This window comes from Tamandua tetradactyla, chromosome 5 (assembly GCF_023851605.1).
Source record: "Tamandua tetradactyla isolate mTamTet1 chromosome 5, mTamTet1.pri, whole genome shotgun sequence".
NCBI classification, from domain to species: Eukaryota; Metazoa; Chordata; class Mammalia; order Pilosa; family Myrmecophagidae; genus Tamandua; species Tamandua tetradactyla.
The window spans coordinates 173,703,740-173,717,162 of NC_135331.1; positions in this window are offsets into that span (position 1 = coordinate 173,703,740).

The following is a 13,423-nucleotide window of genomic DNA, read 5'->3' on the forward strand; positions in this document are numbered from 1 at the left end:
GTGCTGATCCTCCTGAGGTGACCTTCTCTGTGCCCACCATAGATGGATGTGGAAGTATATCTGAGTTGGCTTGGTATACAGGTGGATCAGCACATGGGCCACCTGCTACTTGAATGGCAGTAGTCATACAGCCCAGCACTGTCCTGTGGCAAAGCAGCCAATGGGCTGAGCTGTAGGTGTATGGATAGTGATTGTTCATGAACTAGGAAATGACTTAGCCATCTGCACCAACAACTGTGCTGTGTACTAAAGAATGACATATTGGATGTCCACATGGAATCAAGAAAAATGAACTGCCAACAGACACACCCCTGTAAGGAAAAGAAATGCAGGAATATATTTTGACTACTTGTTACAAATGTAAGGGGACTGTCTTCCATGTTTCTACCCATAGTACCACTTCCTTACCAGGTAACATCAAAATAGATGCTCTGGCAAAGACACAAAGCCTAATGTTACTTTAACCTGAAGTTGCTGAGTGACTGCACAGAATAATGGGACATCAGGATACCAAACTGTGTGGAGACTGGCCCAACAATTTCAACTGCCCATCACCCAGCTTTGAGAAACAACTCTAGGCCCCAGGCATCAGCCCCTTCTCCTGTGGAATTAGTAACTACTAGACCTATGCAAGCCCTGCAAACTCAGGTAGAGGGGACCAATGATGCCACAATCAGAATGAAATAATGAAAAGAACTTGCCTTTCCTATGCCACAACCCTAAATATTGTGGTAAATAGTTGATTGGCCTTGGTCTAAATCAAGAGGTCCCACCCACAATTGCATGGGTCACATCTCCATGGAAACAACTTAATAAAAAAGATACCATCCTATAATATTGAATCAGGATTAAAGACCATTGCTTTTCTGGGGTACACAATAGCTTCAAAACAACATATGTGATAATCTATGTGCACAATGGTTCCCAGTGCTGGGTGTGCACTGAACTGCCATGGTCAGGTGCCACTGGCCTGCCATGGACCGTGGTCCCTGCCAATTGACAGTGTGGGATGCAATGCTTGCTTTATAAGAACACCAGCCATTTGGAAGTTTGAAAGAATATTTTTCATCGACTAAAACTTTACCTTCTAAAGCTGTAATATACCCTTAAGTTGCGTGTGCTATAATTCATTTTCATTTTGTGCCCAAGCATTAAGTCATATACAAATTATTGAACATTTGTCTTAAAATCTTTTGTCAAAATGGTAGAATTCTTAACCTGCCATGGCACCATTCACTAATAAGATTAATCTTTTTTTATACTAGTTGATTAGTGTTTCATTAATTCCTGCATTGTCGCTATGGATTATAAATGCAATGCTTTCCTACGGTCAACACAAACTGCTGTATGGGGGTGGATTGTGGCAACCCAACTGGTGGGACCCCCCGCTTAGGGAAAGAGGGAAGAAAAATCAGAACTCTAAGTATGGAACAGCCTGTGTGAGCAAAGCACAGGCCACAGGAAAGCCACCTCTCTGGAGCAGAAAGAATGGTCATGCTACTTAGCCCTTCTGAAACTTTTTTGAATGGTTCTATATCTTGTGTGTTTCAGGAAAGCTTGAAATGTTACTATAAGAAAATACTTAACTTTGTTAGAAATATGTGCAGGCACTCTCTTGGCTCTTTTCCTTCTTTGTTTATGCCCACTATAAAACTCTACTTACCCCTGTGACCAGTGCTAGGTGCTGACTTCCATTTGCAAGACTGCTCAATTACATTTCCAAACTGGCCTTGGGAAGAATCATCTCCTGTTCGTAAGCCCCTAATTTAAACTCAGGGGTCACTTCCTGCCTGGTATGTTCTTGGGTCTTGGGATTGTATTGGGCTGGAACAGGGGAACACACCTTGACTTAAGTAGCCTCGCCAAAAGATAGGTCCACATCCACAGAAATAAATCAACAACATACTTTTCTGGGCTACATACAGCATCAAACCACCACACATGTTATAGGAATGGAAGATGGGAAGATGACAAAAATATTTTATATGTGTGCATATATACATTCACACACATACAAAATAAAGAAAAATGGAGGAAGTTCCAGGAAAATGTCCAAATAGGGTAAATTGAGTTCAGCCCTTGTCCAAGGAAAAGTTAGAGAAGGGACAAGAAGGTGACTGAGACAGCAATTCGAGTGGAACTGACCTAAGAGAGCCTTTGGCACCACACAGGGAGGCCCTGGTTCCAATAAGCTGAGGAACTGAGAGGCCAAGGACTGAAGCCTAATGCAGAAACATGGAGCTCAAAAAGCACAGATGGGAAAACTGGGACTAGGAAGTAAGCCAAGCTGCATTCCTTGAATGTGCACCCTCACTGATGCAACCCTATGACCCACGACTCACTCCATATCCCATGCAACTGAACCCTGTTGCCTGCCCCCATTCCCTATGCTGCAAGCACCCCTGCCCCATCAACCCCCAGTGTGTGTACCACCCCCCACCCCCACACCAAGTGCAGCCATCCCCTCCCAAGCACTACTTTCCCCTCCCTACTACCTGCAGGCTGTTGCCAGCACATAAAGACTGTGGGTACTTACCTCCATACCCAGCCTATTGCCCCCCAAGTCCCCATCCCCCCACCCATAGTGTCACACAGCCTCAACCCCCACTCCCAGCTCTGCACACCAGTATATGGCACTCCTAGACATCTGCATGTGCACGGCCCCCAGTCACAACCGTCAGCTCTGGGAATATCAGTTTATAGAACTCCCAGACCAACACATGTACACAGTCCTCAGTCATGCTTCCCAGTTCTGGGAACATTTATGGCATTCCTAAACCCATGCATGCACATGGCCATCAGTCATGCTTCCGAGCTCTGAGAAAGTGCCGACTTGTGCAGCCCAGGTCATATCCACCCCCAGTCTATGAAGGCATAGCTCTGCCTTAGCTGTCATAGCTCTGCTGCCATAGCTCTGTGCATGAGCACAAAGGGCCCCATGCCCTTGACCAGTATACACCAGGGTTACGCCACCCAGACTTGTGCAGCCAAAGTGCTACATCCATCCTGGCCACTGAGTGACTGTGTTCACTAGCATCGGTATAACATCCCCGACCTGCACTTATACCTGCACTGAAACACATCACTGCACTGCTCTGCCTTGCCCCGTACCCTGCATCCTGCTACACATCTACCCTGCAAATAGAAGGCTTTAGATTATTGAAGGAAATCAACTCCCAAAGTAAATCAGTCAAGATATTTACATGTGATGAAAACAACAGAAGATCACTAAGCATATCACAATGCAGACAGATATTGCCCAGCCTAATGAACAAATGAAAACACCAGAGGAGACACAGACACTGGAAAAACTAATCAAATATGTTCATATAACTCTGTTTAATAAAATAAGAGGGATGGCTAATGACATAAAGGAGATCAAGAAGACAGTAGAAAAGCATAAAGACAAATTTGAAAGAATAAATAGAAAAACAGCAGATATCACAGAGGTGAAAGACTCTATTGATGAAATGAAAAACATACTAGAGGCACACAACAGCAGATTTGAAGAGACAGAAGAAAGAATAAGCAATATAGAGGACAGGATAACTGATTTCAAACACTCAAAGCAGCAAACGGCCAAAAAAGATGGAAAGATTTGAATTGGATCTCAGGGAAATTATAGACAAAACAAAGCACACAAATATAAGAATCATTGCTGTCCCAGAAGGAGAAGAGAGAAGTAAAGGGCTAAGAAGAGTAGTTGGGAATATAATGGGGGAAAACTTCCAAACCTTATAAAGGACATAAATATACAAATCAAAAAAGCCCAACAAACTCCAAGCAGAATAAATCAAAACAGGCCTTCCCAAGACACATACTAATCAGTCTGTCAGATATTGAAGAGAAGCAGAAGATTCTGAAAGCAGCAAGAGTAAAACAATCTACATACAAAGGAAACTATATAAGACTGAATTCAGGCTATTCAAATAGCACCATGGAGGCAAGAAGGCAGTGGTATGATATTTAAAATCCTGAAAGAGAAAAAGTTCCAGCCTAGAATTCTGTACCCAACCAAATTGTCCTTTAAAACTGAGGGAGAGATTAAAGTTTTCACAGACAAACAAGTCCTGAATGAATTAGTCAACAAGAGACCCTACAAGAAATGCTAAGGGAAGTTCTGCTAGTTGAAAAAAAAGACAGAAGAGAGAGGTCTGGAGGAGGGCACAGAATGGAAGAGTACCAGTAAGGGTAAATTAGAGTATAAAAAGAGAAATAGGGAAAAGAATATATAGATCTGATAAATAAAATAAAATAAATGGGATGGTAAATTCAAGAAATGCCTTTTCAGTAATAACTTTCAATGTTAACAGACTAAATTTACCATTTAAAAGATACAGATTGGAAGAATGGGTTAAGAAATATAATCCAGTTATATGCTATTTACAAGAGACTCATCTTAGACACAAGTATAAAAATAGATTGAAAGTGAAAGGATGGAAAAGGATTTTCTACACAAGTTGTGACCAAAAGAAAGCAGGAGTAGCTATACTAATATTGGACAAAATAGACTTTAAATGTAAAGACATAAGAGACAAAGAAGGATACTATATATTAATTGCAGGGACAATTCACCAAGAAGATATAATAATCTTAAATGTATATCCTTCAAATGAAGGCACTTCAAAGTACATGAGACAGATATTGGCAAAACTGAAGGGAGAGATAGATGTTTCAACAATAATAGTAGGAGACTTGAATACACCACTTTCCCCTACAGATAGAATGACCAGACAGAAGATCAACAAGGAAATAGAGAAGTTAAACAACTTGATAAAAGAATTAGACCTAATGACATATGTAGGTCATTGCACCCCAAAACACAAGGATATATATTCTTCTCTAGTGTTCATGGAATATTCTCCAGGATAGATAATATGCTGGGGCACAAAACAGTCTATAAGTTTAAAAACATTGAAATTATTCAAAGCACTTTGTCTGATCACAATGGAATGAAGCTGGATATCAATAACCACCAAAGAATGAGAACTTTCACAAATATATGGAGATTAAATAACACAACCGTAAACAATTGGTGGATCAAAGAAGAAATTGCTAGAGAAATCAGTATCTATCTGGAGACTAATGAAAATGAGAATACAGCTTATCAGAACTTATGGGATGTGGCAAAATCTGTGCTGACAGGGAAATTTATTGCCCTAAATGCCTATATTAAAAAACAAGTAAGAGCAAAAATTGAGGACTTAACAACACACCTGGAGGAACTTGAGAAAGAACAGCAAACTAACCCCAAAACAAACAGAAGAGAAATACCAAAGATTAAAGCAGAGATAAATGAGTGGGAGAACCAAAGAACAATAGAAAGAATTGATAAAACCAAAGAATAAAAGAAAGAATCAATAAAACCAAAAGTTGGTTCTTTGAGAAAATCAAAAAAATTGATGGACCACTAACAAGACTGACAAAGATAAAAAGAAGATGCAGATAAAATTAGGAATGAGAAGGGGTGTGTTACCATAGACCCTGAAGAAATAAAAGAAATCACAAGAGGATACTATGAACAACTATATGACAGCAACCTAGACAACTAAGATGAAATGGACAAATTCCTGGAAACACACAAACAAGTTGCACTGACTCAGGAAGAAATAAAAGATCTTAACAAGCCAAGCACAAGTGAAGAGATTCAATCAGTCATAAAAATTCTTCCTACAAAGAAAAGCCCAGGGCCAGATGGTTTCACAAGGGAATTTTATCAAACATTCCAAAAAGAACTAACACCAATCCTGTTCAAACATTTCCAAAAAAAAATGAGGAAAAAGGAACTCTAATTCATTTTATGAAGCTAATATTTTAATATCAAAACTAGGTAAAGATGCTATAAGAAAGGAAAGCTACAGGCCAATCCCCCTAATGAACATAGATGCAAAAAATTCTCAACACAATTTTAGCAAATTGAATCCAACAACACATTAAAATAATTATATCCCATGACCAAATGAGGTTTATACCAGGAATGCAAGGATGGTGCAACACAAGAAAATCAATTAATGTAATATAGTACATTAACAAATCAAAAGGGAAAAATGACATGATCATCACTATTGATGCTGAAAAAGCATTCAACAAAATTCAGCTTCCTTTTCTGATAAAAAACACTCCAAAAGATAAGAATCAAAGTAACTGCCTCAGTATGATAAAGGGAATATATGAAAAACTGATAGCCAGCATTGTACTCAACAGAGAGAGAATGAAAGCTTTCCCCCTATGATCAGGAAAGAGATAAGGCTGCCCAACATGTCACCACTATTATTCAACATTGTGCTAGAAGTTCTAGCTAGAGCAATCAGGTAGGACAAATAAATAAAAGGCATACAAATTGAAAAAGAAGTAAAACTTTCATTATGTGCAGATGACATGATACTATACTTGGAAAATCCTGAGAAATCTACAGCAAAGTTGCTTGAAGTAATAAACACATTCAGCAAGGTGGCAGGATATAAAATTAATGTGCAAAAATCAGTATCACTTCTATACACAAGCAATGACGTAACTGAGGATTCAGTTAAGGAAAAAAATTCCATTCAAAATAGCAACTAAAACAATCAAGTACTTAGGAATGAACTTAACAAGGGACGTAAAGGACTTGTGCACAGAAAACTACATAACATTGCTAAAAGAAACCAAAGAAGATCTAAATAGGTGGAAAGACATTCCATGCTCATGAATAAGAAGGCTAAATATAGTTAAGATGTCAGTTCTACCCAAATTAAACATGTTACCAATCAAAATTCTAACAACCTACTTTGAAGACTTGGAAAAGCTAGTTACAAAATTCATCTAGAAGGGAAAGAGACCCCAAATAGCCAAAAGCACCCTAAAAAAGAAGAACAAAGTGGCAAAATTAACACTCCCTGACTTCAAAACCTATAATAAAGCCACAGTAGTCAAAACAGCATGATACTGACACAAAGATAGAAGCATTGACCAATGGAATCAAATTGAGAATGCAGAAATAGACCACCAAATTTATGATCAACTGATCTTAAACAAGATCCCCAAATCCTCTGAAGTGGGACAAAATAGTCTTTTCAATAAATGGGCATGGAAGAACTGGATATCAATAACCAAGAGAATGAAAGAGTACCCTTACTTTACACGCTATACAAAAATTAACTCAAAGTGGATAAAACACTTAAATATAAGAACTAGGACCATAAGGCTTCTAGAAGAAAATGTAGGGAACATCTTCAAGACCTAGTAATAGGGGGTATATCCTAAACTTTACATCCAAAACACAAGCAACAAAAGAAAAAATGGATAAATGGGAACTCCTCAAATCAAATACTTCTGCACCTCAAAAGACTTCGTCAAAAAGTTGAAGAGGCAGCCAACTCAATGGGAGAATATATTTGGAAATCACATATCAGATAAAGGTTTTACATCCTGTATACACAAAGAAATCATACAACTCAACAACAAAAGAACAAACAACCCAATTATAAAATGGACTAAAGACATGAATAGGCATTTTTCTGAAGAGCAAATAAAGATGGTTCAAATGCACATGAAGAGATGTTCATTTTCACTGACAATAAGGGAAATGCAGATCAAAACTACAATGAGATACCACCTCACACCTATAAGAATGGCTGCTATTAAATAAACAGGAAACTATAAATGTTAGAGAGGATGTGGAGAAATTGGGAGACTTATGCATTGCTGGTGGGAATGTATAATGGTGTAGTCACTATGGAAGACTGTTTGGTGGTTCCTTAGGAAACTAAATATTGAGTTGCACTACGACCCAGCAATAGCATTACTTGATATATACCCAGAAGTGCTGAATGCAATGACACAAATAGACATTTGCACATCGATGTTTATAGCAGCATTATTCACAATTGCTCAAAGATGGAAACAAATGAAATGCCCATCAACAGACAAGTGGATTAACAAAATGTGGTATATACATATGATGGAATGTTATGTAGCAGTAAGACAACATCCTGAAGCACATGACAAGATGGATGAGCCTTGAGGACATAATTCTAAGTGAAATAAGCCAGATACAAAAGGATAGATACGGTGTGATTCCACTTTTCTGACCATGGAAAAGGTAAAATCAGAGGCTTATAATACAGAATATAGGGAACTTAGAGATACATGGAAGCTAGAGATGAGTGAATGGTTAGCTAATGAGGTTGAACTCAAATATAAGGGAATAGATAAAAGTGAAGGTGGTTCTCTAGTGGGTCTATAAGTAATATTACCATATTGAAAATGAACATGATTGAAAAGGGTTGTATAGACCTATATGTCCCACTGATTAACACTGGAAATATAAATTTGTTCTTGCAAGAACTACTTCAAATGTTTCATTTGTGTGCAAAAAGCATTTAAGTCCAGGGTACAGGGGAAAAACTGCTATTGCATGCTATGGGCTTTGTTTAAAAGGAAAGCCTCAGCACTACCATGGCAACAGTAGAAGTAAATAATGGGGGGAGAGACAAGAGTTAAGAGAGGCTTTAAATTTGCTGTTTGGCAAGGGTATGTTTATTGGTTTTCTTTCTCTTGGGAACAATGAAATTATCTAAAATTGAGAATGTTGATGGATTGTGGACTTTGGGCACTATACCTGATTCCTGATGAATGCAGGTAGCTGAAGGATGCCCTGACTGAGAAGTAGATTGTTGAACGACGGTGTATACTGATGAACAAAATTTGCGCTGCTATGAAAAAGAAGTCATGAGGCAAGCAATGATGTGAATGAATGTGTGGGACATTTGTGAAGTAAAATAAGCCAGAAATAAAAGAACAACAATGGTATGGTCTTCTTTAGAAAATGCTTACAAGAAACAGGGGCCTAGATTGTAAGCTTTTATAGCAGACACATTTAGTCCAGAGTGATGATTATTATTTCTACATTTTGAGCGGCTGTTTTATATATATAACCTGATATTTAGAGATAAGAATGATTCTGATCAGGTTGGGGTTAAAGTAATTCAAAACACAGGGGTAAGGAAGACAAGGTATATATTTTAGAACCACACATACACTTTGGGACCAAAGGAAGAAAGGTTTATTTGGTCTGGAACTAAAATTTTCTGTAGCACTTAAACTAACCCAACCTCTATTAATAGCTCATTTGAACAATTGAAGCACAGGGAGTCCGGAATAAGAAAGAGGTTCTTTAAATCTGGATAGCTTAATGTAATGCCTGTATACATCCTAGAGTATATTAAGCAATAATCAAAAAGTATTGGAAAAGTACCTTAAGGGATGGGAGAAAAAATATGGGACTATTAAAGTTTATCATCAGGAAATCCCCTAATACTGTGTCAAACTATAGGGACACCCAAATCAATAGGTCATGCCCTTGATCTTGAGGCTCACTCTTGTGTAGGTAGCAGAGAAGCTTAGTCTACCTATAGGTATTCCTCCTTATTTCTGGAGGACCTCTTTCATTGCTCAGATTTGGCCTCACTCTCTCAAGCCCAACTCTGCAAGTGAAATCATTTCCCTCCCCACTGCATGGGATATAACATCCAGGAGTGAAAGTCTCTTTGGTGATGTGGGAGATGACTCTCAGGGGTGAATCTGGCCCTGGCACCATGGGACCAACAATTCCATCCTGACCAAAAGGGGTAACAGAAGTATAACTAATAAAATATCAGTGGGAGAGAGAATTCAAATAGAATTGAGAGGCTACTCCAGAGGTTGCTCTTAGACAAGCTTCAGTTAGACATTGCTACCTATCATAACCTGCCAAACCCCAACTAGAACCATTCCAGACAATCCTAACAAACACTTAGGGTAATATATAAGATTCCACAAGGGTTCCATGTACTAGTGAAACTTTCCAGAAACCTACAACCATCAGGATAAATCCTGAAACTTAGAGGGCCCAGCCTCTCCAGAACATCAGATAGCTCATCTCCCTGTATTAGCGAAAGACCCTTACAACATGAAAAAATTAGAATGGCCATAGCCCAAACACCCCTAAAGAGAGGGAGAGAAAGATCAAAGGTGATGTGGAGTTATACTGAGAAGATAGGATTTAAAAAATGAACATGGTTGCTGAATCATTAAATTGATATCTTTTTAGTCTCCAATATCTTAGAGCAGCTAGAAGTAAAAACCTAAAATTGTGGAATTGTAACCCATGTCAAACTCTGAAATACGTTCTACAGCTAATTGTTGTGCTGTGGTTTGAAATGTATTGATCTTTTGTGTATATGTTATTTTTCACAAAAAAGAAATAAAAAAAATCGATTGTGGTGATTAAAAAAAAATTATGCCTTCTAGCCTCCTATATTCTGTTGCATCTAGAAGGAAAAACCTGAGAGGATTGTATGGTAGCCCATGACAAACTCTGGGATCTGTCCTGTAACTACTTGTTGAAGAGTGCTTTGAAAACTATTGCTTTTTTATATCTTTGTTTTGTATATATGTTATATTAAACAATAAAAAAGTAAAAAAACAAAAAGATACATGACTTGGAGCATAACAAGTCCTGGTAATGCATTTAGATTAGGCCTTAACTCAAAAAGTAAAAGGAAGACAACCTCAAGATTCTAATTATTTGTCCCAAAATATGTAGTCTCCTGTAATACTATGAAAAGACCACCTCGTTTAAATGACATGAGTAGTCAGGACCTGTTCTAAACTTGTATATCTTTCCTTTAAACAAAAACTCAAACATTTCTAAGGAAAACAAGGTGATAACATGTAATACTAGATGAACAATAACAGATAAATTTTGCTTTGGGGCTCATTTGAGCTGAAAGTTCCAAAACCTTTCAAAACAAAACTTGTGGACCATAATTGGATGTTATGACAGAGATGAGATGCCTTTTAAAAAAAAAAGGATATGTAAGCAGCGCTTTAGAATCCAAACCTTAGCACTAATTTTTTTTTCTTTTGGTATTATAGTTTGTATTAATTATTACAAGATGTAGAAATTAGTTGCTAACTAAAGCCTATATTAATGTAAGTATATTTTCATGGAAGAAAAGTCATGTTTGCAATAAAAATTTTGAGAAGTTAAAAAATAACAAAATAACGAAACATATCCATAATATAGTCCCAATTTCTGCAACTAGTCAAGTAGTCATAGCTTCTTCCTTAACCTATTCCATATTCTATTTCCCTTCAACAAGTGCCTTAGTTGAGTTGTGGTTCCTTCTCTTATGGAGAGATCCAATCTGCATTCCTGAAGAGTCTGGGCCATTGTTATTATTATTCCTGCCTCCTTTGGTTTGTTTTGGTTTTCCAATAACTTTAAGGACAGGACTTGGGAATATTAAAAGAGGATCTCTTTCACTGCATGAATCCTCTTCCTTACCTTCATTGAGTAATGGTAATCCAGTTTCCCCTTGATAGAATCAATCACCCCAATCTTTAACATACCTATGTCCATATTAAGTGAAGACATACTATAGAACCATTTGGTGGAGGAAGGAACAAAGCAAAGTTGTTTTGCAAATGCGTCAGTTTAGTATATGAATGAAAGATTCTAGAACTGCACTTCAGGTCACTGTCTAGTCCTAGTTAGTAATTTTTTCCATGATTTAGAAGAAGTCACAGCAGGAACACATATCAAAAAAAAAAGTAAATACACAAATATGGGAGGGTCAACGAATGCCCCTGATGCTGAACTGAGGACTAAAGAAGTTTCTATAGGCTGAAATTGATGAAAGAAAAAGTTTGCATTCAGTTTCAAGAAGTTACTTATGTAAGCACAGGATAGAACAAGATTTGGCAAGCTGTGATTCATGGGCCAAATATAGTCAACTGCCTATTTCCATAAACAAAGTTTTATTGGCTCACAGCCACACTCAATATTTTACATATCATTTATGGCTACTTTTGAGTTACCATGTCAGAGTTGAATATTTGTGACTGAGACCGTATAGCCTATAAGACTAAAATGTTTACTGTCTGGCTCATTACAGATCATGTTTACCATCTCATGAAATAGAGGGAACCTGGTTTGAAAGTAGTTCATATGAAAGGCAATGATGAGGGTGGGGTGGTATTAGTTGATTGTAAACCAAGGAAGAATTGACTTCTGAAGGTATCTATCTAATAAATTTACGTTAAGAAAATGTTAAGAATCTAGATAAACACAGACAATGGTTCTGTCCATAACCATGGACAGGTCACCTCTGGAACCTTGAGTCATACAGCATAATGACAGTAACAAATTTGAGTGAGTTGACTGGAAGCTATACCATGCAAAAAATGGTTGAAGAAACTGAAATATTCACCCAAGATGAGACAGGAAGAGAATGGGGTGGGCAAGTGTGTGATCTTGAAATAGTTGTAAGTTTGAAGTGGAGGAGTTTTTAAAAAATTCTATGTGAGTAAAGTTGAATGGCGTGAACACGACTCTCACAAAGAGAGAAGGAGTCAGACTTTATTCAAAATGAGGAATTGAACAACCATGCAAGACCTTAAATGCCATATATAGAGAAACAAAAAAACTGCAGAATTTCAGTATTTTGTTTCTGAAGTCAGAGAGCTGCTATACTCTGAACTACAGGAGCTAGAGCAAGGCTCTCTAACTCTATGCTTTCATCTATAAAATGTTCTTGTCATGGACTGTTATGGAAATTAAATAAAATAAGAAGTGAAAAATAACTCAATGATTGTCACACATTAAGAATCCTGAAGCTGTTACTGTTGTTCTTATGATTTCATTAAGGAAGAGTGTCCAGTTTTCAGTGTTGCTATGGAGAATATCCCTATTTTTTTAGTGCTTCTCTAACTTTTACTCTCATAGGTCAGTAAAATTTAAAAAGATTAGGGATCATTATGGAGCCATTAAGAAACCCAGAAGAGAGTAATTTGTGAAATGGATTCCATGATTGGAGAGATCTAAAACTCATCTTAAAAGTCCACAATTTCCCATTTCCCCAGTGAGGGTGGGGAAACACTTGAAAGTATTTTAGAGTAAAGTCCTTTTGTAGGATAATATAGGGCTCTATGAACTTTTCTTACTTTTGAACTAATGATTTTAATAAGCACATTTCAAGTCTCCTTTACAGTCAAAATTAAAAAAAAATTAATTAGAGTTTTATAAAGTCATATTGTTGTTTGGATTATAGGCATTTTTTTCCTGAAAGAGAAGACATTGTTAGGTTACTATTACCAGAATAAAAAAGATAATGTATTTTATTCCTAATAATAAAATAATTATTAATAATGACAATAATAATAGCAATAAATTCTAATCTCATACAGAAGGTTCAGAAGTAATAGAGAAAATAATCACAAATATAATCTGAGTTCAGAATGCAGGTGTTATTTTATGGTATTTAAATAAACTAAAATTGTTTCTTATAAGAATAGCACAATTTAAAATGATGCAAATAATTCACTGAACAAAGTCCTGATTCAGGTCTGAACGCCAGTCTTCACAAATTTTCAAAATGTGATTTTAAAATCCATTATTCCA